Genomic DNA, 23,939 nt, shown 5'->3' with positions numbered 1-23,939 from the left:
TCCAAATTTTTATTTGGTAACTGACCCCCCAAAATCCTCCTTTTTATTTATTTTATTTTTTTTTCATCTGAGGGCCATGTGATTGAATATGCTTAATTACTTTTGAAAAATCTGTGTGTGTATCCTTCAAGATGACTAGACTTGTAAATCATAATTATTTGGTAGTAATTAATTATTCAGTTAATTTGATCAATGTAGCTAACCATGCAGGTGAAATTCTTCATTTTAAAATATTTTTATTGAAATATACATAATATAATAATCCAATAATAGGATGTAACAGTCAGTGAACAGAATAGCTTTTCTCCAGGACTCATATTTCTCACCATACACAATGCAAAGACAATAAGCAAAACTGAATTATCTCTGATTTCAACCTAGCAGAGTTTCCAATATAAATTCATTGCTTTTTTAAAACATGGTTTGGCTTAATAGATTATATTAGGCTTTAATTTCCTATTCATGTTTGAAAATTTTTAATTATGCCTTGTATGAACATGAGAAATAGCAAGAAAGCCAGTTTTGCTGAACTTCAGAGGATGGATAAGGAAAGCACTGCAGATTAAAGTTGGAAATGAAGGGTGGTAACAGGTTGTGAAGGGAATTAAATATCAAATGGACACAAAGTGATCTAGGGAAATTGTCCAGGGGGTGAGGGAAAAAGAATTTTCCCAGTGCCTCTGCATAGATGCTATTGTAACTTTTCATGGCTAGGTTATAACTTCCCCAAAGAGAAAATAACTGATGCAGAAGGAGAAAAGTTGGAAATTTGTATAATGGCAGAAGGGAGAGAAGTAGGGTGTTATTGGAAATTGTGGGCAAAGAGTAGGGGTAGTTGATTTGGAGATAAGCCTCACAATTGATTATTGTGGGAAAAGTGGGTCATAATCCATCTTCTCACCATCTGATTGGTTGATCACATACCCCTTAAGATTGTTAAAATCAATCCATGATGCACCCTTCCTCAGAAAACCACAGTCTCACTGGAAAGATCAAAAGTCTGATCAACTACCTATTCTTTGAGGAGCGTTGGGGTCTTGCCAGTCCTTGAAGCAGGGCACTTGTCAAGTCAAGTCAATAAACATTTAATAAGTTATTACTATATGCTAAGCATTACTCTGAGTTCTGAGGATACAAATACAAGTGAAAAAGACAGCTCCTGACCTTAAGGAATTTTCATTCTTAATCAGGAAAAACAACACATACAAATTAAAGGGGGAAAAAAAAAGAGTATGGACATGGTGGTAAAATCTAGAGTGTCAGAAGCAAAGTAGAAATAGGAATGAAAGAAGATTGGCCTAAATCTTTGCCCAAAATATATATTGCAGGATAAATTCACCAATGGGAAAAGGGGCCACTTCTCTACAATTCTATCTTGTCAAGCTTGATAATGGATTAAAAGCACAGAGGAAATAATTCTTCAGATACCATGGCTTCCACACTTCTAGAAGTGAAAGCATGGATTGCACAAAACATAATTAGAAGCAATTACATATATCATACCAGATTATAGTGGGGGTCCTGTTCACAAGAAGATTGAATTATTTGTGTCTTCATAACCATTTCCCCTACTACTCTCAATGTGAAGATCCTCATCTTTACCTGAACCTACTAGTGTGTCATGGCTCGTCCTCATGGGATCAAAACAGAAGTGATCTTCCTGGACTACACCAATTTATTTTTAAAACAAAGGTGTATGTCACCACAATAGGTTGGACTGGATGGTTTTTGTGAAACTGAGGGTAAATTATAAAATTGCAAAATTGCAAAGGCCACTTAGTTCAAACTGTATCTTATCAGGAATACCATTTCTTCAATTTAATTTAATTAGAATTTATTAATTATTGTTATCCATAAGACACAGGAAATATGAAATAAAAAAACCAAAATATTCTCTACTCTCAAGAATCTTACATTCTATTTGAGGAGGAGAAGATGAGATATATAAAAAACCACAATATAATCTGGAAAATAAGAAAGCACCAAAATCTCAGGAAACAAGGAAATTTCATTGAACATGTCAAAACCCTATTTTGATGAGAATTCTAAAAGATAGAGAGGCAGAGAGTTTATGAAGGGGCAATTTGTGTGGATGCATAAGTTTGGAAAATTGAATATTAAGTTAATAGAACAAACCCTATTGTATATTCCATTAGCTGGGATAAAACGTACAGAAAACTGATGAAGAGAAAGGCAAGTTACAGTTATATTGTGGAGGATCTTTGATGTCAGACTGAAGAGTTCATTTTTTTTAATGACAACAAAGAATTACTGAATTTTGATGAGTGAAGTATTATGAACAGACCTGTGCATTACAAAAATTAATCACATTTTCTAAGGGTGGGCACAAGTGAAGATGACTAATGATACATTGATAAATATAGTTCAGAAATAGGAAATAGCAAAGGTCAAAGTCTTATAGACTACACAAAAGCCTCATACTTATAAATCATAAATGAATTCTTAGAGAAAGGAATTGAGATGTGATGATGACCAAATAATATCACAAAAAGTGAAATTGATTACATTTTAGTACACAGGAGTTGTCTCATTATATATGTGGAAGTTATTCTTTTTTTTACATTTTTTATTAATTTTATAATTATAACCTTTTTTGACAGTAGATATGCATGGATAATTTTTTTACAACATTATCACTTGCACTCACTTCTATTCCGAATTTTCCCTCCTTCCCTCCACCCCCTCCCCTAGACATGTTATAGTATATCCTAGATACAATATATGTGTGCAGAACCGAATTTCTTGTTGCACAGGAAGAATTGGATTCAGAAGGTAAAAATAACCAAGGAAGAAAAACAAAAATGCAAACAGTTTACACTCATTTCCCAGTGTTCCTTCTCTGGGTGTAGCTGATTCTGTCCATCAATTGGAACTGAATTAGATCTTCTCTTTGTTGAAGATATCCACTTATGGAAGCTGTTCTTAAGGCAAGTGTTTGTGTACACTCAGACCATCAACTTGTTGGGGAAAGGTCATAATACAAAACTGGAAAAAAAGAAAAAATGTAAATAAGACACAGCATTATTAAATTATATAAATTATATATAAATTAAAATAACTACACCTGGATCTCGGTTTGATGCCAAACAATGGGAAATGGTTGAATGAAAGAACACCAACATTCATTATGACAACTTTGCATAGATACTGAATCCTGGAAAGATAAGAAGAAGAAGGAGAAGAAGAAGGAGAATGAGGATATTTAAAATATAAACATATATGTGAATTCTTTGGAAAAAGATGGTAGAAGATTAGGAACAATATTCTCTCATAAAATGGGGAAAAGCAGAGAAGGATAAACCCAGTTTCAGAAAAGATTGATAAAAGTCTTAGCTAAGCAAAAACATCCCAAAGGCATTCATGAATAAAACTGGGAGGAGAACAACAAATAAACTCCCACCAAAATGGGAAAGAACATTTAAATTTTCTAAAAATCTAACTCTTTTCACTATCAATGTGAATCACTACAATCACAGTCTTCATATTAGGACTTGATAGCACAGTCCCAGATGTGATTCTTGAAAAAGTAGAAATGGCTCTAAAGATAACAAAGATAGGAAAAAAAAAAAAAAACAGCTAAACTAGGAAAATATATTTTGAGGAGTTTCATGCTGGCAAGGCAATACTATTTTGAATTTGTAAAAGAATTGATTTCCCAGTTATGAGTGGAAGATGACAAAGATTTAGAAAAATATTAGACATTATTAAAGACAGTTGACTTAGAGAATATAACTTATAATCAACCTACATGCCTCCTTTTATTTCTATATAAAGTACTCATATGCATTAAGAGCATCCTTGAGAAAAGTGTATTAAAAAAAAAAGCACAGCAAGACTTTCAAAGGAGGTATTCCAAAATCTACTACATCCTTATCATAACAAGATCAACTGAAAGATGAAAAAATACAAAATTTCTTTATGATTATTATTAGTTGAAAAGAAGAAAGCATCTGTCTTGGTAAAGCAAAGTATCACCTTAAGGGTTATTCCTTCAAAGTATTTCTCATATATATATGGAAATTACACAAAATTTCTTGAAGAATACAATAAAAAATAACTGATCAATTAACATCTGATCATTAATATCAATGAGAAATAAAGCAATATAGCATATTTTCATCAAAGATATTTGCCATTGTTATAAAGAATGAACAGTGTCAAATATAATTGGAAATTAGATTCTTAGAAGATGGTGATCTCTTCTGGAATGTCTTTGAAGGACACTACAAAGCAACAATGAACTAGGACAAAAATTAGATAAAAAGAAGAAAAGGAACTGGATTATTTGTTAAAACTATTCTAAATTTCTAATTCTAAATTTCTCCAAGAAATAAATTACAAACTAGGAGATAGTCAGAAATATATGCCAAGAAATAAATTTATGTCTCAAAAGGAAAGTTGTTTCTTGTATAACAGAGCAAGCAGTAAGTAATGGACAAACCAAGTGTTCCATAGGGATCTTGGCTATGTCAAGAGAATGTGAGGAAGACCCTGACACATTAGATGAAATCCATATAGCAAATGAATAAGAGAACACAAATGAGTCATATGGAATAGTCAGATATGGATGGATTGGGATTTTCATCCTGGGATTGGCAGATAAGTTACTTTGGTACCTCTCTTACCAAGAGATCCTTGCTAGATGACCTTGATGACATCAACATGATAGGTCACATTGTGACTCCTTAGGATACTGAATCCTGGAAGGAGGAAGAGGAGGAGAAGGAGGACAAGGAGGACAAGGAGGACGAGGAGGAGGAAGAGGGGGAAGAGGAAGAGGAAGAGGAGGAGGAGGAAGAGGAAGAGGAGGAGGAGAAGGAGGAGGAGCAGGAGGAGGAGGAGGAGGAGGAGGAGAAGGAGGAGGAGGAGAAGGAGGAGGAAGAGGAGGAGGAGGAGGAGAAGGAGGAGGAAGAGGAGGAGGAGGAGGAGAAGGAGGAGGAAGAGGAAGAGGAGGAGGAGAAGGAGGAGGAGGAAGAGGAGGAGGAGAAGGAGGAGGAAGAGGAGGAGGAGAAGGAGGAGGAGGAGAAGGAGGAGGAAGAGGAGGAGGAGGAGAAGGAGGAGGAGGAGAAGAAAAGAGAAGGAGGAGGAAGAGGAGGAGGAGGAGAAGAGGCACTGAATGGGAGCAAAGCTAAGATGTCAGACTAAAGACAGTAACTTGCCCAAACTCTCCCCCAAACTGCTTCAAATTCCTTTAAATAATGACCCTAAACAAATTTTAGCGCATCAGAACACCTGAAAGGTTTCCCAGCCAAAGGCAACTTAGAAGCTCAGCAGAAAAGATCTGTGGCATCAGGGTGGGAGTCCCAAGGGGTGCAGCCCCAGACCCAGACTGAGCTTGATCTGACTCTGAATCAGTGGCAGGACTGGTAGCTTTCAGACCTTTCAGCCCAGAGACACCAAGTAGCTGAAAGATCAGCAGAAAAGATTGTGGAACCACAGTGGAAACCTTCAGGGCAATCCCAGTGCAGGCCCAGATCTCAGCATCAGTGAGGTGACACCTCTGAAATCAGCAGCAGTGCTGAAGACTTCTGGGTCTCTCAGCCCAGGGAACACCAGGGAAGACTTGGAATGTCAGTATAGAGGGTTTGTAGCAATGGGGCTGGTGTGCAACCCCAATCAGTGGAGCTCTAGCCCCAGCCAGCACACTAGATCTTACAGCTAAAGTGGGGCCAGGATACACTAAGAGCTCCAGGACAGAAAAGAGTGTTTGTGGTCAGATGCCTGGAAGAATTTCTGAAAACAGCTGAACAAAAACCCTGAAGCTTGGAACAACACAACCTACATCATGGAAACAGAGCCTTATTTTAACAGAGTTTAGATCCAAGTAATAGCCTAGGAAAATGAGCAGGAAAAAAAAAAAAAGTTTCTGACCATCGAAACTTATTGAGATGACACATCCTAAAGATGATAACAAAGTCAAAGCTCCTTCTTCCAAAGTCTCCAAGAAAAATAAAAACTGGGTTGAGGCCATAAAAGAGCTCAAAATGGTCTTCAAAAATCAAGTAAGAGAGATAGAGGAAAAATTAGGGAAAGAATTGCAAGAGATGCAAAAGGAAAGACAAAAAAACTAATTAAGAGAAGAATGCCTTAAAAAGCAAAATTAGTCAGTTGGGCAAGGAGGAACAAAAGCTTACTGAGAAAAATAATTCCTTAAAAATAGAATTGAGCAAATGAAAGCTAATGATTTTATGAGAAATAATAATACAATAAAGCAAAACCAAAAAAAATAGAAAAAAAATGTAAAATATCTCATAGGAAAAACAACTGACCTGGAAAATAGATCCTGGAGAGATAATTTTAAAATTGTTGATCTATCTGAAGGTCATAATCAAAAGAGAATCCTGGACATCATCTTTCAAGAAATTATCAAGAAAAACTGTCCTGATATTCTAGAATCAAAGGGTAAAATAGAAATAAAAAGAATCCACCAGTCACTTCCTAAAAGAGATCCCAAAATAAAAACTCCCAAGAATATTATAGTCAAATTCTGGAACTCCCATGTCAATGAGAAAATATTTCAAGCATCCAGAAAGAAACATCTCAAGTATAGAGTGGGGCCACAGTCAGGATAATGCAGCTTCTACATTAAAGGACTAGAGAGCTTGGAATATGATATTTTGGAGAGCAATGGAGCTAGTATTACAATCAAGAATCATCTACCCAGAAAAACTGAGTACAATCCTTCAGAGGAAAAAGTGGTCATTCAATGAAACAGAAAATATTCAAGCATTCATAATGAAAAGGCCAGAGCTGAATGGAAAATTTCATTTTTGAATACAGGACTCTGGAGAAGCATAAAATGGTAATCAAGAAAGTGATATCATTAAGGATCTAATAAGGTTTATCTGTTTACATTACTACATAGGAGGATGATACTTCTAATTCATTAGAACTTTCTCATTATTGTGGCTGTTAGAGGAGTGTATATAGTCAGAAGGCACAAGTGTGAGTTAAATATGAAGGGATCATATTTTAAATGATAAAATTAAGGGGTGAGAGAAGATTGTACTAGGAAAAAAAAAGAAAGGGAGAGGTGAAATGGTGCAAATTATCTGCCATAAATAAAGACAAGAAAACGCTTTTACACTGGAGGGGAAAAGGTGGAAGAAAGGGAGAGTGAGTGAACCTTACTCTCATCAGAACTGGCTCAAATAGGAAATAACATACATAGGTAATAGGAGTATAGAAATATATTTTATCCTTCAGGAAAACAGGAGGGTAATGGGATATAGGAAGAGGAAAGGGTGATAAAAGAGAGGGCTTATTGGGGAAGGGAGTGGTCAGTAGTAAAACACTTTTGAGGAGGGGCAGGGTGAAAGGAGAGAGAATAAATAGAGGAAATACAATTAGCAATAGTAATTGTGTAAAAAAAAAAAAAAAAGATTTTCAAAGCAAGTTCTCTGATGGAATATTATTGCTTTCTGGGAAAGGATGAGTAGGATGCTCTCAGGAAAAAAAAAAACTGGAATGTCCTCCATATACAAAGTTAAATATTCTGTATACAAACTAATAGCAATGTTCTGGTATGACCAGCTTTAAATATCTTTATTATTCTCAGTAGTACAATCATCCACAATTACACTGAAAGACTTATGATGAAAAATCCTATCTATACCCAGAAAGAGAACTGATTAAGTCTGAATATAAATCAAAACATTCTCTATTACTCTCTCTACTTCTCTCTTTATTTTTAGCTTAATTGTTCTTGAGAGTTTTTATTTTCATTAAAGTGAGAGATCTATGTTTTCTTTCACAACTTGACTGTTATGGAAATGTTTTGCTTTAACTATGTATGTGGTTTCTTTATTGTGGGTGGGGATAAGGGATAACCTACAAATCAAAAATCTTAAAAACAAATGTAAGAAAACATTGCTTTGATTATAACTGGGGGAAAATATTAAATAAATAAATTTTAAAGAAAAGGAGAAAGAGAAAGCAACAGAGACAGAGAAAGAAAAAAAGGAAAGAAGAAAGAGAAAGAGATCAAAATGCCAGTTCTTTGAAGGTCACTTTCTTTCTAGAATCTTTTTTGTCCTTTCAGGATTTGAAGAGAGTTTGGTACCTCATGTCTTCTCTTTCAAAGCCAGAAAACAAAAGATTTGGATCTTTCCTTTTCCAAGTTCCTACCAACTCCACCCCTTAAACGGCGGTAATTAACATTAATAATCATTATCCACCAAGGAGGAGAATTTGATACAAGAGCTCTTGAGGACATGTTATACATATTTTACAATTATGATTTCAAGTAGGGCAAGTTCTAATACAGGTGACAACTTCACAGGATTCATTATTTGTACTAATCAAGACCAGCAAAGCTTCCTTTACTCTCCACTTTTACAGCCAAAATCCTGTTCAAATCTTGATCACCTCTTCCCTGTATTGTTGAATTAAACTCCTGGTCAGTCTTTTCTCCTCTTTCCAGTCTTCCACACAGCCATCAAAAACATCTTTCTAAAGCACAAATCTAACAATCATATTGCACTTCAGAAATCTTCACTGAATCTCTCGTCTTTAGAATACAATTTGAACTCCCAGCTTAGCTTTTTAAACTTTTAAAGTCTGATTCCTTTCTTGGTCTGTTCCCCTTCACAGAGTCTACATTATAGCTCAACTGCCTAAATTGACATTCTGTGATATCAGAATTTATCTCTTACTTCCCTTGCCTTGAATACAGTTCTCCCTCAATTTGGCTTCAATTATGGCCTCTAACTTCCTTCAAAGTTCAAAAAAGAAATCCTTCTTGATTTCCCTTGTTTTTGGTAATATCTAATTCCTCACATGTTTGCTTGTATATGTACGTACTGTCTACCCTGTTGAAAGTAAATTCCTAAAAGGCAGGTTCTAGTAGTTGTTTTGTCTTAGTAAGTACTTCATATATGTTTAATGAATTGAAATGAATTAATCAAATGAAAATGCCTTTTTAACTTCTTCCTCCTCTTGCTTCATAACACATCATAACAGAAAGCATGTTACATCTGGATGGAAGTGAATAACCCACCCTTATTATATAATCTACTTATACAGACATGATCCCTACCCTACAGGAGTATGATATTGAAGATTGCCTCAAGACAAACTAATACTCAAAGTATGAGCCACAGCAAGCATTGGGAACATCCTTGTGGGTCCCCAGCTGGAAAGTACCAGCCTTACTGGTATTTTACACGCCCTTTAGAGATCTCCTCTATTAGCACCAAAGTCCTATAGCCATCCATGACAACATATAAAGGACATACAAACAGTAATGAGGGCAACTAGGTGGCAGATAGAGTCAGGAAGACTCCTTTTTATGAGTACAAATCTCTCTTGGGATACTTACTAGGATACTCTGGGGGAGTCATTTAATCTTATTTGCTTCAGTTTCCTAATTTGTAAAATAATCTGGAAAAGGAAATGGCAAACCACTCCAGTGTCTTTGCTAAGAAAACCCCAAATAGTCATGAAATGTCAAACATGACCAAAAATGATTAAATGATAGTTAAAAAAAATCGAGCTAATACATAAGCAAAATACATATAATTTGGGTAAGTGAAAGAGAATGACAAAAATGTCATCTCCCTTCTAAAAGGTTAAGGATACTCTCCAGAGCTGAAAGTATCTTCCCTCAATTTCTTTATCCTGTTTCCCTTCTCTATCCCCTTTCCCTTTCCCTACCATTCTATTTAATTCAACCATATTTATTACTATTCTATGCCTTATCATAAGAGATTTTTTAAAAAATGAAAAAAAGAACTTGTCCCTAATAAGAGAAATATACAAAGAAACATGGCCCAAATTTGGATTAAGCCTTAAAAAAGATCACCAGATTTAGGAAAATTTTGAGAGGAAGAAATTTTTTTTTCATATTGGAGGGATCAAAGAAAGCATCATGCAAAAGATGACATCCAAAGTGGGTTCTGAAAAAAAAGAAAAATGTCAGTAGGTAGAAATGATGAAGGAGTGGGTTTTAGGCATGGAGGTATCCAATGTGAACTCATGGAGGCTGGATATGGCATGCTATGAAAGGGAGACCTATGAATTACGGACTATGAGCTCATAGTCCAATTTTGCTAGCTTTCCTTTCTCTTCTTTGCCCTCTCTCAACTTTCCCCTTTAAATGGGTTCATTATTGATATCCAAGCCCAGAATCTTTCAATTTCTTCCTCCTCATCTTCCTTTCTCTTCCCTTCTTCCTTTCTTTCTTTTCATCATCTTCTTCTTTCTTTTTTCTTCTCCTTTTCTTTCCCATCCCTAACCTCTCCCCCTTTTCTTTCTCCTTCTCAAGACTTTTCTCTTTCTCATCTTTTTGCACTGTTCAATTCCAAATAAAAATGTGTTGCCCAGAATCCAGAAATTGTACTTTATGAGCCCCAGCAATTGATACTGTGCATTCTTAATAGCAGCATAATCAAAAGTTATGATGCATTTTTCTGTAATCACAAGAAATGATACCCACTTAACGTTAAGTAAAGCAGATTCTCCACCAAAAAAAAAAGTCAAAAGCATTTCAATTTTCATTTTGAAACGAGTGAGTCAGAATCAATTTGGTAAAGCAGTTAACAGCGACAGTGAGACCCTTTCCAGTTCATAACAGGTACAATTTGCTTTTAACAAACAGCCAAGCTGAGGTCTCCAATGCTGGATTAACATGGTGTATTCAAACCTTCTGACTATTGTGTATTTAAATTGGGTAATAGAGACCGTGGAAGCGCCAACATGAATCTTAAGAGGCAGCCCAATTTGCCTGCGTCTAGAAAACATCCTTTAAAAAAATAAATATAAATAAACTGGTAAGGAGTTTTCATGGGGATTTGAGAAGGAAACAGTCAAAAATCGTATCCAAAGGGCCTGTGTGTTAGCTATTAGCAGCTACATGAAACTCCAAGTTGTACAGAGAGAGAGTGGAAAATGTCTTTATTTTGCAAAGAGCATCTGTGCATTGTGTCTCCTCACTCACTTCCCCCAAAAGGAGGGTGTCAGCTAAAAGAGACAAGTGTTAAATTTTAATTGGGTTTAGAAAGCCGACCTCTCTCCTATTCCCCACCCCACCCCCAGCCCTGCACACACTCACACATACTCCTGCAGGAACTGTGAAGATGGTTGACAAAATGTACTTGTCTAATGTAATTATGTGTCCCAAGGAACTGATTGGTAATAATAATAAGGGAGAAAAATCACTGTAACCTTAAATTATCACTGTGACATTCTTTCCTTTCTTTTTTTTTTCTCTTTTCTTTTTCTGGTTTTCTCTTTCCTTGTTTCTTAAGGGAAACGGATTTCTATATTTTTTCCTACTCCCTAGTTTTCAGGGGAATTGTAGGAGCTTGATGAAAAATTCATGTTCTCAGCCAATAATTGGCATTTTTGTTTCCCTTTAAAAAAAAAAAGAATGTCTAAGGGTTTAAAAAGGAACAGAAAAAGAAATTCTCAGTGCTGTTGTTAAGATAAAGTCCCTAATATTGCTCGGTCTGAGGCATTCTGGGGCTCGTTCCAAAGAAACCACAATAATCCTGCCGATCGAAATTTGAACACATTCCTAGTACATTTTTTTTAAGAGCCAGAAGTAATGAAAGCTGACTGGACATATGCAATTATTAAAACATAATCTGCTAGAAATGAAGTCAATTCAATAATGCAATGTTCTACTTTCTTTTTAGTTTTTAGACTTCAAATGAAAGTCTCCCAAATTCCAACTGAAGCAGCTGTTGGAATCAATATTGCGAGGCTCTAAGCAAAGGACTTCATTAACGTGATGCCGACCAAAAGCTGGGTATTGATCCCTGGTGGATCTGAAGTGAAAGTCAGTGGCAGATGCACCTGGAACCTAACCCTACATAGAAGAAAAATAGCCAAGGATGAATTTAGAATCAGCCCCATAGGAAGTTCCCCATTCCCTCTATATCTGGCTCTGCCTCAGACTCTGAGTGCAGGGGAAAAAAAACAAAAAACAAAAAACAACAACAACAACAACAAACTGATACTTTCTTTCCCAAGTAATCTTTTGTGATACCAGAGAAATTGTTATACTACTCTTACTCATGGGCAGTGAGAATTGAGGGACCCAAGAATTGTGTGCATAGGTCATAGGTATAGAGCTAAGACTAAAAATTCTATAATTTTACCATCTGAGATAAAATTGGCTTGGTTGTGTGGCTGGCATCCAGTGATTTTGGAATACCCTAAGACTAGTGAATGCAACATCACCATTGATCTCAGGTGTCTTGCATGACAAAGATCTATGCAAAAGATCATGTGGACTGTCCACTATCAGTATTATGGGGAAAGGAGACACTAGAAAAAGGGAATGAGAAGGAAACTTGACCTCCAGGGAAAAAAAGTGGGAGTACAGGTAACACCAGAGACCTATGGTTCCTTTTGTTGGTGATTCTCCACTAGTCCTGTACCTCCATCATCTTGGACTGCCTTTAGCTCCAAAAATGTGTAAGGTCCCATTCAGTAGTAATGACTAGTAGCAATAGGTTCTATTATGGTTCCATAATAGTGACTCCACTACTGTCAACAGATCAATATTAATTTGGGGGAGGTATAAAATGAATAAAGTTCAACTAAATAGTATTTTTAGTTACTGGTTGATTATTATGGAATCATGACATTTTGGAGTTAAGAGATACACCTGAGTTCATTCAGTCCACCCCCAATCTGAAGCATAGAGTCACATAATCTTCATATGAAGATTCAGTCTTCTCAATTTCAGAAACCTAGGTAGCATGTTAATGCCTTGAGGCAAAGCATCGAGGGCTCGGTTATAGTTATAATACTGCATAAATATGGATGACCACTAGAGTGAGAAATGAAGGCAAGGACCATCAGGTTAGCAGGCACTTTTACTTGATTAGTAGGCTAAAGGCTAACTTGGAAGCATAATTCCATACTAGTGCTTATCATCCCTCTTGCATCAGAGCCCCTCAGCATTTACACACACAGTTTCTGCCACAATTAAGTATTTAATGACACATTTCTGTCTAATGGCTTCAATTCATTTTTCATAGAAACAGAAAAAAGTTAGAAAAAGAAATGGACTTATGTTCTTTCTGCTATGCCCCTGTTATTTCTATTTAAATAAAATTTAGCCTAGCCATATGTGTAGTAGACAATAGAAGAGGTGGCCTTCTTAATGTGTTTCCAGAAATGTTGGCAAACTCCTTTGTCCTGTATTAGGTGACTAAAATAATACCATTCTTTCATTCAAGTAAGTATCTGCCATGTGCAGATCATTGTGCTAGCCTAGAAGAGCTTCAATGATGATAAATATAATGTCTTATATTGTGGTGCATTTTTGGTCATCACAAGAAATCATATCTATTTAACACTAACTAAAGCAAAATTTCCACCCAAAGATTCAGTAAAGGAACTAAAGAAGTCAATGCTGAAGAAGAAAGGATTTATGGGAGAGAGAAGAGCTCAGAATCAACCTGCTTAATCCCAAAAGACAGAATTAGATAAATTTTACTCAGTGGAAGTTAGAAAGACAGAAATTGGGGTTTGTTATAAAAATGTACTTATTAATAGAGAAGTCCAGAAACTGAATAAGCGTAGTGAGTTCTCCTTCAGTTAAAAAAAAAAAAAACTTCAGATTGAAGATAACATAACCATATGCTAGGTGTACTTAGAAAAGTTCCTGTGCCTAGAGATGGAGTGTATGGATGGAGAGTGGTCTCAGGTCTTAGTCTGCACACTGAACAAGAAGAAAGTTTGGAAGCAAGCAGTTACTGTCTGGCTCCGACCCCAGGAATGGAATAATATCTAAGTTTTAGCCTAGAATTAATCCAGTAGAGAAATAACCAAAACCAAAATCCCAGACCAAAAGGAAGTCTACATTTCTGTCACTGAATCAAGTTCCAACTGACTGATAGTTCATTCCTGAGTTCAGAAGCAGTCTACTAGAATTATAAATAAGGCATACTTGCAACTCAGACTCAAACCCTAGTTGGAAACTTATAAAACATAGACCAAGGTGGGGAGTGATAAGAAATTGCCCTGGAGTAGAGTTCTTTGAGAACTAGGAAAGCTTATAGATCCTCAGCCTAAGATCTCACAGAGATCTTGACATAACACAATATTCAATATCCTTAAAAAACCAGAAGCAAAGCAACCCACATAGTCTCCAGAAGTGTGCAGAGGCTGGTCCTGATACAAAGACCAAAATTAGAAAGTAAACTTGAAGAATGAACAAATGTTTTTAGTTAGATTCCTTTTACTTTTTTAGAATCCTGCCATAAATTGCTATTATGATGACAAAGATATTTAAGACATAAATTGAGAAAAGAAGAATGACTTTGAGACATCTACTACCAGAGTCTCCAAGAAAAATTCAGCTTGGGCACAAATTCAACTAGAATTTCTAAAAAAGGTGAAGCATGAGTCTTTTAAAAGAGTTTTAAAATGTTTTTATACATGAAATGAGAGCAATAAAAGAAAATATTGGAAAAAGAAATGAGAATATGGCAGAAAGAATTGGAAAGAGAATTGACAGCTTGGCATGAGGTAGAAAATGTTATTTTCTTTGAAAACTCCCTGAAAATTAGAATGGACCAAATAGAAACTAATGACTTCATGGTACAATAAGAAATATTAAAACAGTCAAAAGATTGAAAAAATGGAAGAAAATATAAGATTTTTATAGCAAAATCAACTGACCTGGGAAATTAAAAAAAAAAAAAAAAAGAATCAATGAACTACTGCACTAAGAAATTATTAACTCTACCATTTTAGAAAGAAAAAAGAAACATGAAAAGATTTGTCTGCATAATGAAGAACCACATGAGTAGAATCATGACTATAGTGTGTACAATAACAGCAATAGTGTTTTAAGAACAATTTTGAATGACTTGATAATTTTGCTTATTATAAATATCTAGGTTAACTCTAAATACCCTATAAAAAGATGTTATCTACAACTGAACTGAATTGAGGGAACTAATAAATAGAAGTATATATAGAATGATTTCCCATACACACACATACACATACACACAGAGAAAGACATACACATACATGCTTCCACAAGCATTTGTATGTAATGGTAGCCATCTCTATGATGTAGGAAGGAGGGGAGGTACAAAAAAAAAAAAGAAAAAAAAAAACTTTACATGATAACTATATTACATATTGTGGTAATGTTTGCATTATTTCATAAATTAAACATTTATAAAAATAATTGGACTACTTAAAAACCAAAAAAAAAAAAGCCTGACAACATATGTCAAAAAATCTAAAAAGAAAACCGTCTAGATTTCTTAGAATAAGTTCAAAATGAAAATAGAAAGAACCCATTAGTAATATCTCAAATTAAACCCGAAAATGAAAATATTTAGGAACATTTTATCCAAAATTCAGAGCTTGCAGTCTAAAGTAAAAGCCATAAAGAAGGAATTAAAATACCAAGAAGCCACAGTCAGAATCACACATGATGTGGTAGCCATCATTTTAAAAGAAAGGAGAGCTTAGTATATAATATTTCAAAAGACAAAGGATCTAGGCTTATAGCCAAGAATGTTGCCCAGCACAGGGAGGAAAATGGATCATTCATGAAATAGAGTACTTCCAACTATTCCAGATGAAAAGACTAGACCTGTGTTGAAACTTTGAAACAAAAACAGAGGTGTCAACTGAAATATAAAAGGTAAACATGAATAAACAATAAAAGGGCTTAAGTAAGGAGTTATATTTTAATATGAACAATTGATATATCTGTCTCTTCTGAGCCTTATTGTTATCAGAGATCATATAAGTAATCTATTTAAACAAAAGGTTTATTAATGGTTCTGTTATATATTGGTGTTATTAAAAGAAAGAGAAGGGAATGGAAGAAGAATACAATGGCAGTCAGGAAGAATAGGGAAAATTATCTCACATAATCAGGATACACAAGTATTCTATGGAGGAAGGGTTGGGTAGAGTGGTAGTCTGAACTTATTGACCTAAAATGTGCCAGGCTGTGATTCAAAAGATAGTCCCTGATCTAAAGAAGCTCACAATCTAATGGGAGAGATAAGAAGAAAACACATTTATACACACAAGCTAAATACACAATAAATAGAAAATAATGAAAAGAGGGAAGATGCTAGAATTAAGAAGGACTGGCAATGGTTTCTTGTGAACATTGGTTTTGTAGTTTGGACTTAAAGGAAACCAGGGAAGGCATTAAATAGAGAAATAGGAAGAATACTCCAGACCTGGGGAACAGTTTCCCAGAGCAGAGAAATGGAATATTTTATTCACAGAATAACCAAAAGACCAGTGTCACTGGATTAAAAAGTATATGGCAGGGCATAAGGTATATAGGAAGACTAGAAAGGTAGAGGAGGCTAAATTATAGTGGAATTTAAATGCCAAAAGATAATTTTTAATTAGATCCTGGAAATGAGAGGAAGCCAGTGAAGTTTATTGAATAGAAGAATAACATGATTAGACCTGCTCTTTAGGAAAATTATTTTAGTGGCCGAATGGAGAAGAATTAATGTGGAGACAAACTTAAGGCAGACAAATTTACCAGCAGGCAATTGCAATAGTTGGTAATAATCTAGGTATAAGGTGATGAGGGCTTATACTAAAATGGTGATGGTTAGAAAAAAAAAAAATACAAGACTTATTAAAAAAGTGAAATTGCCAGGACTTGACAACAAATTGTGTATGAGGGTAGGGGAATGAGATATTTTGAAGTATCAAGGATGAATTGCAGTCTATGGAGCTGAGAGGATAGGGCTATTATATTTTTCTATAATAATTGAAAAGGGAGAGGAGAAAGGTTTCGGGGAAAGGTAATGAGTTCCATTTTAGATATGTTGAGTTCCAGATGTCAACTAGACTTCCAGTTTAAAATGTCTTAAAGGCAGATGTAAATTGGAAATCAGCATAGAGATTGGGTCTGTAGAGAGATTAAAAAGTCATCAGTATAGAGATGGTAATCAATCTATGAGATATTATGAGATCACCAAGTAAAGTAATAGAGATGAAGAGAAGATCCAGGACAAAATCAAGAGGGATACCTAATGTTAAAGAATATGTTTATATGAAGATCCAGCTAAGGAAACTAAAAAGAAGTGGTCAGATCTGTAGGAAGAGGATCAGGAAAGACTGGTGTTTTCAAAACCTGAGGGGGATAAAATGTCATGGACAAAAGGGTGATCAAAGTGTCAAAGATTGCAGGGTCAAGAGAACGAGGTCATTTGACAACCAAGAAATCTTTGATAACTTTGAAGAGAACACTTTTGGTAGAATAGTAGAATGATGATGTTGAAGGAAGCCAGATTGTAAAGGGCTAAGAAGAGAATGAAAAGAAAGGAGAAGCATCTATTGAAAATGGCTTTTTTTTTTAGAAGTTTAGCTACAAAGGGAAGAGTAGAAATAAGACAATAGATGGTGAGAAGGGAAGGAACAAGTGAGGGTTTTTTCAGATTAGGAGACACATTGGACCTGCTTGTAGGCAGTAGGAAAGGAGACAATAGAAAAGAACAAAATGAAAATAAGTGAAAGTTTGGGATGACAAAAAAAAGTTATGGGATCACTTCAATATTTAGGGAATTTGCCCATGGCAAAGAGTAATTATTTCATGATGTGAAACAGGAGTGAAGGAGAAGAGGGAAAGGAGAAGAGAGGACTCACAATGAATAATCTCAGTTTTTTTTTCTGTAAAATATGAGGCAAGGTTCTCAACTGAGACTTTGGTAGTAGGGAGAGCCATGAGAGAGTTGAGGAGGATTCAGAAGACTTGGAATAGCTTCTTTGGAGAGTGACATAATAAGTTAATGAGGGAGGAATAGAAGGATTGCCTAACGGAAGTGAGAGCCCAGTTGAGACTGTTACATAAATTTGTAGTGAATCTACTCAGAATGATTGAGTGATTTTCTCCACTTTCATTCAATGGCACATGGATAGAAATAAAGGTGGTAAATGGTGGGAGTGACCCATGGCTAAAGCAAAATAATAAAGAAGCTAGAGATTCATGAGAGCAGGATAATATAGAATCAAACTGATTCACCAACGGGTCAAAGATGGAAAGAGGACAATAGTGCAGGGATAATGGTTCAGGAAATAATTGAGTCATCAAAGGGATTGGTGGTCACAAAGAAAAAAAAAAGCTGTTGTCATTGATATAAAGTGTATGAGAACAGAGAAGACAGAGGAGAGATGGAAAGCCCCGAGACTGCGATGGGATAAAAGGAGGCTGAAATTCTTGAATGTGGAGTTGGTACATTTAGGTGATGGTAAGATTCTGACTATCCTTGCACAGTAGAGTATCCATCCCATTGGAAGTGAGTAGATTTAGGAACTGAGTAGTTAAGGTGTTTGAGAAAGTCAATATATATGTTGAAGTCCTCTAGAATGAAATCAGGAGTTGAGGAAAAGGGAAGAGTTCTGAATCAGGTACTAAACTCATTGAACAAAGAAGGAGAGTGGCCTGAGAGGTCTACAGACCAACTACCAGGATTTTAATTGGGTGGTAAGTAGGAATAGCATGGAACTCAAAAGAGAAGTTAATAAGTGATAAAGTTAGGGGAAAGAAGCTGGAAGTAGTAACAAGAAGGAAGATTCTCCCTACCATGACCAGTAAACCTAAGATAAGAAGTAAAAGTAGTACTGGACAGGTAATCAAGGACTGTTATTGGGGAAGGCAGGTATCGATAACATCTATGAGATGGAAAAGAAATGGAGGAAGGAAAGGTTTAGAACAAAGGGAAGTGTGTTACCTAGGGAACAGGCATTTCATAGGGGACAGTGGAAAAAGTGGATGGGATTGAATTGGAAACATTTTGGTTTGGAAATATTGAAAAGGGTTTGGGAATAAGAAATCAGATGGTGAGATCATTTTCAATTTTTGACTCTCCAAATAATGCTTAGTAAAAATGCCTTGCACATAGTAGGCCACCTAATAAAATATTTTGCTGAAATGATCGTTGAAAAAGATAAAAAGTTGAAGTGATCAGAGCTCACAGATCTTGGTATAGAAACTCATTAAAGCAGCAATAGGGGCTACTCTCTGGCTTGGTGGTGGCTAAAGGGGTATGGGGAGGAAGTATGGCAGAATGAAATTAGCAGTAGGGAATAAAAAAGGTTTAAGTGTCTAGAGTCAAGGCTAGACATGCTCTGATGCTATTTATTTCTATAGCACTTATGGCCTTGGGGGCAGAGGACTGGTGATCAGAGCTTTGCTCCAGGGCAATAAAATGTTCACAGATCTAGCAGCAATTGCATTTCAACAGTATAGAAACAACTTAGCTTAATATCTAATTAGAAGGAATAATTAGTTTAGGTAGGAAGCCATCAAATGGCAAGCTGGTCATCACACCCCAAGTAAACTCTTTACTAGCCTGACATGCTAGTATGCATATATATATGTATGTATTTGCAAGTAAAAATGCTTATGCACATATGCAAAGACACACACATACACACATTACTAATTACAGCTTTGCTTTGGAATACCAAAATATAAGAATTAGCATAGGATGAAGGAAAGAGAAAATATTGGTAACCAATATTTGAACCAAGATGCTAAGAATGACCTTTGTCTACACCTACCTAGATTTGTGTTTCATTTCTCTGTGCTTCTCTCTCTCTTACTCTCTCTCTCTCTCTCTCTCTCTCTCTCTCTCTCTCTCTCTCTCTCTCTCTCTCTCTCCTTCTCTGTCTGTTTCTCACCGAATCTCTCTGTCTGTTTCCCACCGAATCTCTCTGTCTCTGCCTGTCTGTCTCTGTCTCTCTGTGTCTCTCTCTCTATGTGTCTCTATGTGTCTTTGTCCCTTCTCTGTCTCTGTCTCTTGCTGATTCTGTCTCAGTTGGTCTGTGTCTGTGTCTGTGTCTCTCTCTCCTCTGTCTCTGTCCTCCTCTCTGTTCTCTCTCTCTCTCTCTCTCTCTCTCTCTCTCTCTCTCTCTCTCTCTCTCTCTCTCTCTCTCTCTCTCTCTCTCGTCCCCACTCCCCTTTTCTCTTTTTTGCTTAAGTCCTTCACTTTACATGGTATAATTTCTTTAACTCCTGAAGTGAAACATATAAGAGGCCTCAATTGGGAAATGTAGGTTAAGGATGCAATGTATATACTGTGCAGCCTGGCATGCTGGGATTTTAAAATTAAAACTTTTGCCATAGGAGTTTGGATCCTGAGCTTATAATTATTCTATGTTAAGCACTGTGGTAGCTAAGGTAAGTAAATCAAATTTACAAATGTATCCCTAGGTCTTTTTTTTTTTTCCTCTTAAAATTGTTTGAAAAAGAGCATGGGCTTATGCCTTCAGAACTGCCTGGGCTTTTATTCTTAAATCAGCCACTGCCTGCGTTGGATAATTACACACCATTTCGAGAATAAATGTCGAATTATTTCCCTCTTCAAAGTCAGGATGCTTTTTTGCACAGGGAAAACTGTTCTCTTGAACCCACCAAGTATAATTACTGAGTGAGTGTTGAATTTTTTTGGGGGGGTGGTTTTTTGCAGGAATTTACATAGAAATGGTAAACAGTGAGCAACAGTGGCTTTCTAATCCCATGCAGACTGGCGCTGGTGATATCATAAACCTCCAGAATGAAGTCAGAATCCACAGGAACCCCATGGCTGCATTTACCACCTCGGGTTTTATGTGTTCAGTCATACACAGAAGACTATAGTCTAGAGCCATATTCTATACTGGGTCCTAGTTCCACTCCTCAATTCTTGTATTCCCCCTCTTATTTTGTCAGTGAAGAGTACACAGCCCAGGATGGGAGGAAACATGGTTTAAGCTGAGGGATTCAGATTTCAACTTTAAGGCATGAAAAGTGAAAGTCAATATGTTTATGGAATGCCTACTATCTGCAGAGTACAAAAATAAGCACCTTGGAGCATGGGGACATCATAGAAATAGAAAAAAGTAGCACAATAAAGTAGAAAATTCACTGGACTATGAAATCGGTGACCTGTCTTCTAGTCCTAGTTTGGGCTTTAAACTCAATCTATGACTTAGAGAAGTATCTAACTCCTGTGAAGCCTGGCTACAAATGTGAGAATCATAATAAATGATCTCTTAAGGCCCCTTTAAACCCTAACATTTTAAATCCTCTGGTATAAGGGAGAAGTCAGTATTTACAGATTATAAACTCCATGAAGGCAGGGGTCATCCATCCTATCCAAACTTTCTATCTTATCCCCGGGACTTGGCACAATGTTCTGTATGGAGATGCTAAATAAATATTCCTTAATTTGAATTATTCATAAAGAAATGAACTTCTTAGGGGAGAGAGGGAAAGCAGGAGCAAAGTTCCTTCCTTTTAAAGAACTGAGTATCTAAGTGCAATTAACAGATTTCCCCATTAAAAAAAAAAAAATTGCTTCAGGAATAACAGACACAAGCTAACATAAGGAATCCTTGAATAAGCCCATGATTACATTGGATAGTTTTAAAGTTCTTCCCCTTTTTCAGTACCTCTGCCACTTAGTTGAAATTATTAGCATTAATTATCATTTAGACAATAGATCATAAACCCTTGGACCCACAGGCTGCTTATAGCTCACTCTCTCCACCCTTCCACCAAGATTCATTTATTCTGTCTCTTTATATTGTCATTCAGAAGAATATGAAATTGAAAAAAATAAGTGTTTAGATGATAGTTGTATGGAGATTAGACATAGAAACTAGGGAGGAAAATATCTGTGAAATCTGAGTTTGAGACTATTGGCTTAGACAGCACTGTCAACAGAAGGCCCCAGCATGTATTAAGAGCTAGAAGAGATCTTAAAGCTCATATGGTCTAACCCTCTCATTTTGTAGATGGGAAAACAAAAGCAAGCTAAAAAGGATCAAAGTTAGAAACCAAATTCTAATTGTCTGACCTGAGTAAAGATAATCTTAATATTCTAAAGCTAATAAAAATATCTACTCAAATACAATACAAGGCTAGATCCATCTAGAATCTATATTGCATTTTTTCAAATAGTTAGAATGTTCTCAAGTACAAAAAGACTCATGCATTCATTCATTATTTGGGTCACCTCACTGGTACTTATTGGGCCTTATCTGGTCCATTTTAATGAAGTTAACTATACATACACACACAAACACACACACACACACACACACACACACACACACACACACACACACACTTCTGTGTCTATACAAATGGTAATAGTTTGGCCACCAGATGGCCCACAGATTCTAGGCACTGTGTGATTTTCTGCTATCTTAGATGACTGAACTAATCATGATGATTTCAGAGAAGGCCAAACATAAGGATTAATAGAGTTTCCTAGGAGTTAAGGCCTACAATTTCGGATACCATTCATTCTAGCTGTATCTATTTTCTCATGCATCATTAGTTAACCTAATTTTCTGTGGTATCTAAATTTCAGTGGGGAGAGGGATGAGAATCAACTTGAAAACAGTGGATCAGAGAGGGCAGGTCCTCTTTCTTTTAGGTAGCTGAGGGTAGAAGAGCTGGAGTGACTATCAGAGAGAAAAGGCCTATGGAAATATCCCAAACAGAATTCACCAACTTTGCAATTCTCTCCTTGCCCAGCCCTGATCACATGCATCTGTTTCCATTTGGAACAAATGAAAACCTCCCTTTTCTTAGTTGACTTCAAAGCCAGAAAGCTAGCCTCAGTTTATTGTCATTGCTGGTATCATTTATAATACTTATGGCCCTTATTACACTGCCATCAACCTAGAGATGTAGGGAGAGATGAGTAAGAAATTCAGCAACCAGAGGAGCCAGATTCCTATTCAACTGTGACAAAGGAAGGCATTTCTGAGGCTCTTCCTTCTCTCCCAACCATGAGCTGATCTGATTACATGACATTATATCAAACCATATTCCAAATTAATTGCATGAGCCCCAGTTTCATTTACCTAAGTCCCTAGACACTATGCTGTGGTGGTTTCTTCAGTTTCCTGCCCTCTTCATTTATATCCTTTCCTTTTCTCTTTATCTTATGGATATCTTCATGGATCATTTTCAAAAATATACTGATTTGTAAGTTTTGAATTCAAATTACTTTAAATCAACTTAAAAAGAATGCTACAGAACAAACAGGTAATGGGCTAAAAGGGGAGGAATAAATGCCTTCCTTTTTATCCTTTCCTTTCTAGATACTTTTTCTTCTTTCCTTTTATTTATTCTTTTTATTTTGTCCATTCTGTCTCTTTTTTTTTATTCTTCCTTTCTTCTAAATATTTTATTGACACTTTAATTTTGCATTCCTGCTATTTCCTAACACTACTACCTCCAATAAAACCTTCTTTTATATAAAAGAGTATAATTAAACAAAATAAAATGACACATTGGCCATGTCTGATAGTATTTGCCTTATTCAGTGCATGCCTCCCTCTCTATTTTGAAGGAGCAAATGTCATCATTATTGCTCTGTAGTCAAGACAAATCTATTGCCATTCATTACTGTTTTCCTTTTATATTATTTTGGTTATTGTGCATATTGTTTTCTTGGTTCTGCTTACTTTACCCTGGATCAATTCAAAAAAGTCTTTCCCAAGTCTCTCTGAATTAATTTCTTATGATATAATAATATTTCATTGTATCCATAGACTGTAATTCTTCTAGCCATTTCCCAATCAATGGAAAGCTCCTTTGTCTCCAGGTTATAAAACAAAATAAAAACAAAAACCATCACAAAAGTATTGCTGTAAATATTTGGATATATATGGAACTTTTTCTCTATTTTTGCTCTCCTTGGAGTAAATGTTAGGTAGTGGAATCAAAAGGTAATAACAAATTCGGCATTTTGTTCTAGTATAGTTCTTAAAAGTTCTTCAGAATATTCAGAGTAAATTACAGCAGTGGATTACTTATACTTAAGTTTTCACAGGAATCTGTGTTGGGTGGAGGAAAGGTTAGATCCTGACAGGATCTGGCTCTGAGTAAGCACTGGTTTCTTGGGGTTGGGTGGGGAGGGGTGAAACTAGCTATGAGGTCTTGGACAAATCAAGTAATC

The 23,939-nt window shown here is 35.9% G+C and overlaps 1 long non-coding RNA gene across 1 annotated transcript in view; it reads right to left on the bottom strand.

The window, feature by feature from the left end:
• Window positions 1-255: 255 nt before the first annotated feature.
• LOC141541889 (uncharacterized) overlaps window positions 256-23,939 on the bottom strand; it is an 84,602-nt gene continuing 60,918 nt past the window's right edge. Inside the window, exon 3 of the long non-coding RNA XR_012481931.1 lies at window positions 256-3,006. This is a non-coding gene — a long non-coding RNA (uncharacterized LOC141541889). The remainder of the gene's footprint in view (window positions 3,007-23,939) is intronic.

This window comes from Sminthopsis crassicaudata, chromosome 4 (genome assembly GCF_048593235.1).
Source record: "Sminthopsis crassicaudata isolate SCR6 chromosome 4, ASM4859323v1, whole genome shotgun sequence".
Classification (NCBI taxonomy): domain Eukaryota; kingdom Metazoa; phylum Chordata; class Mammalia; order Dasyuromorphia; family Dasyuridae; genus Sminthopsis; species Sminthopsis crassicaudata.
The sequence above is the reverse complement of the archived record's forward strand: the minus strand, read 5'-3'. Positions and strand labels throughout refer to the sequence as shown.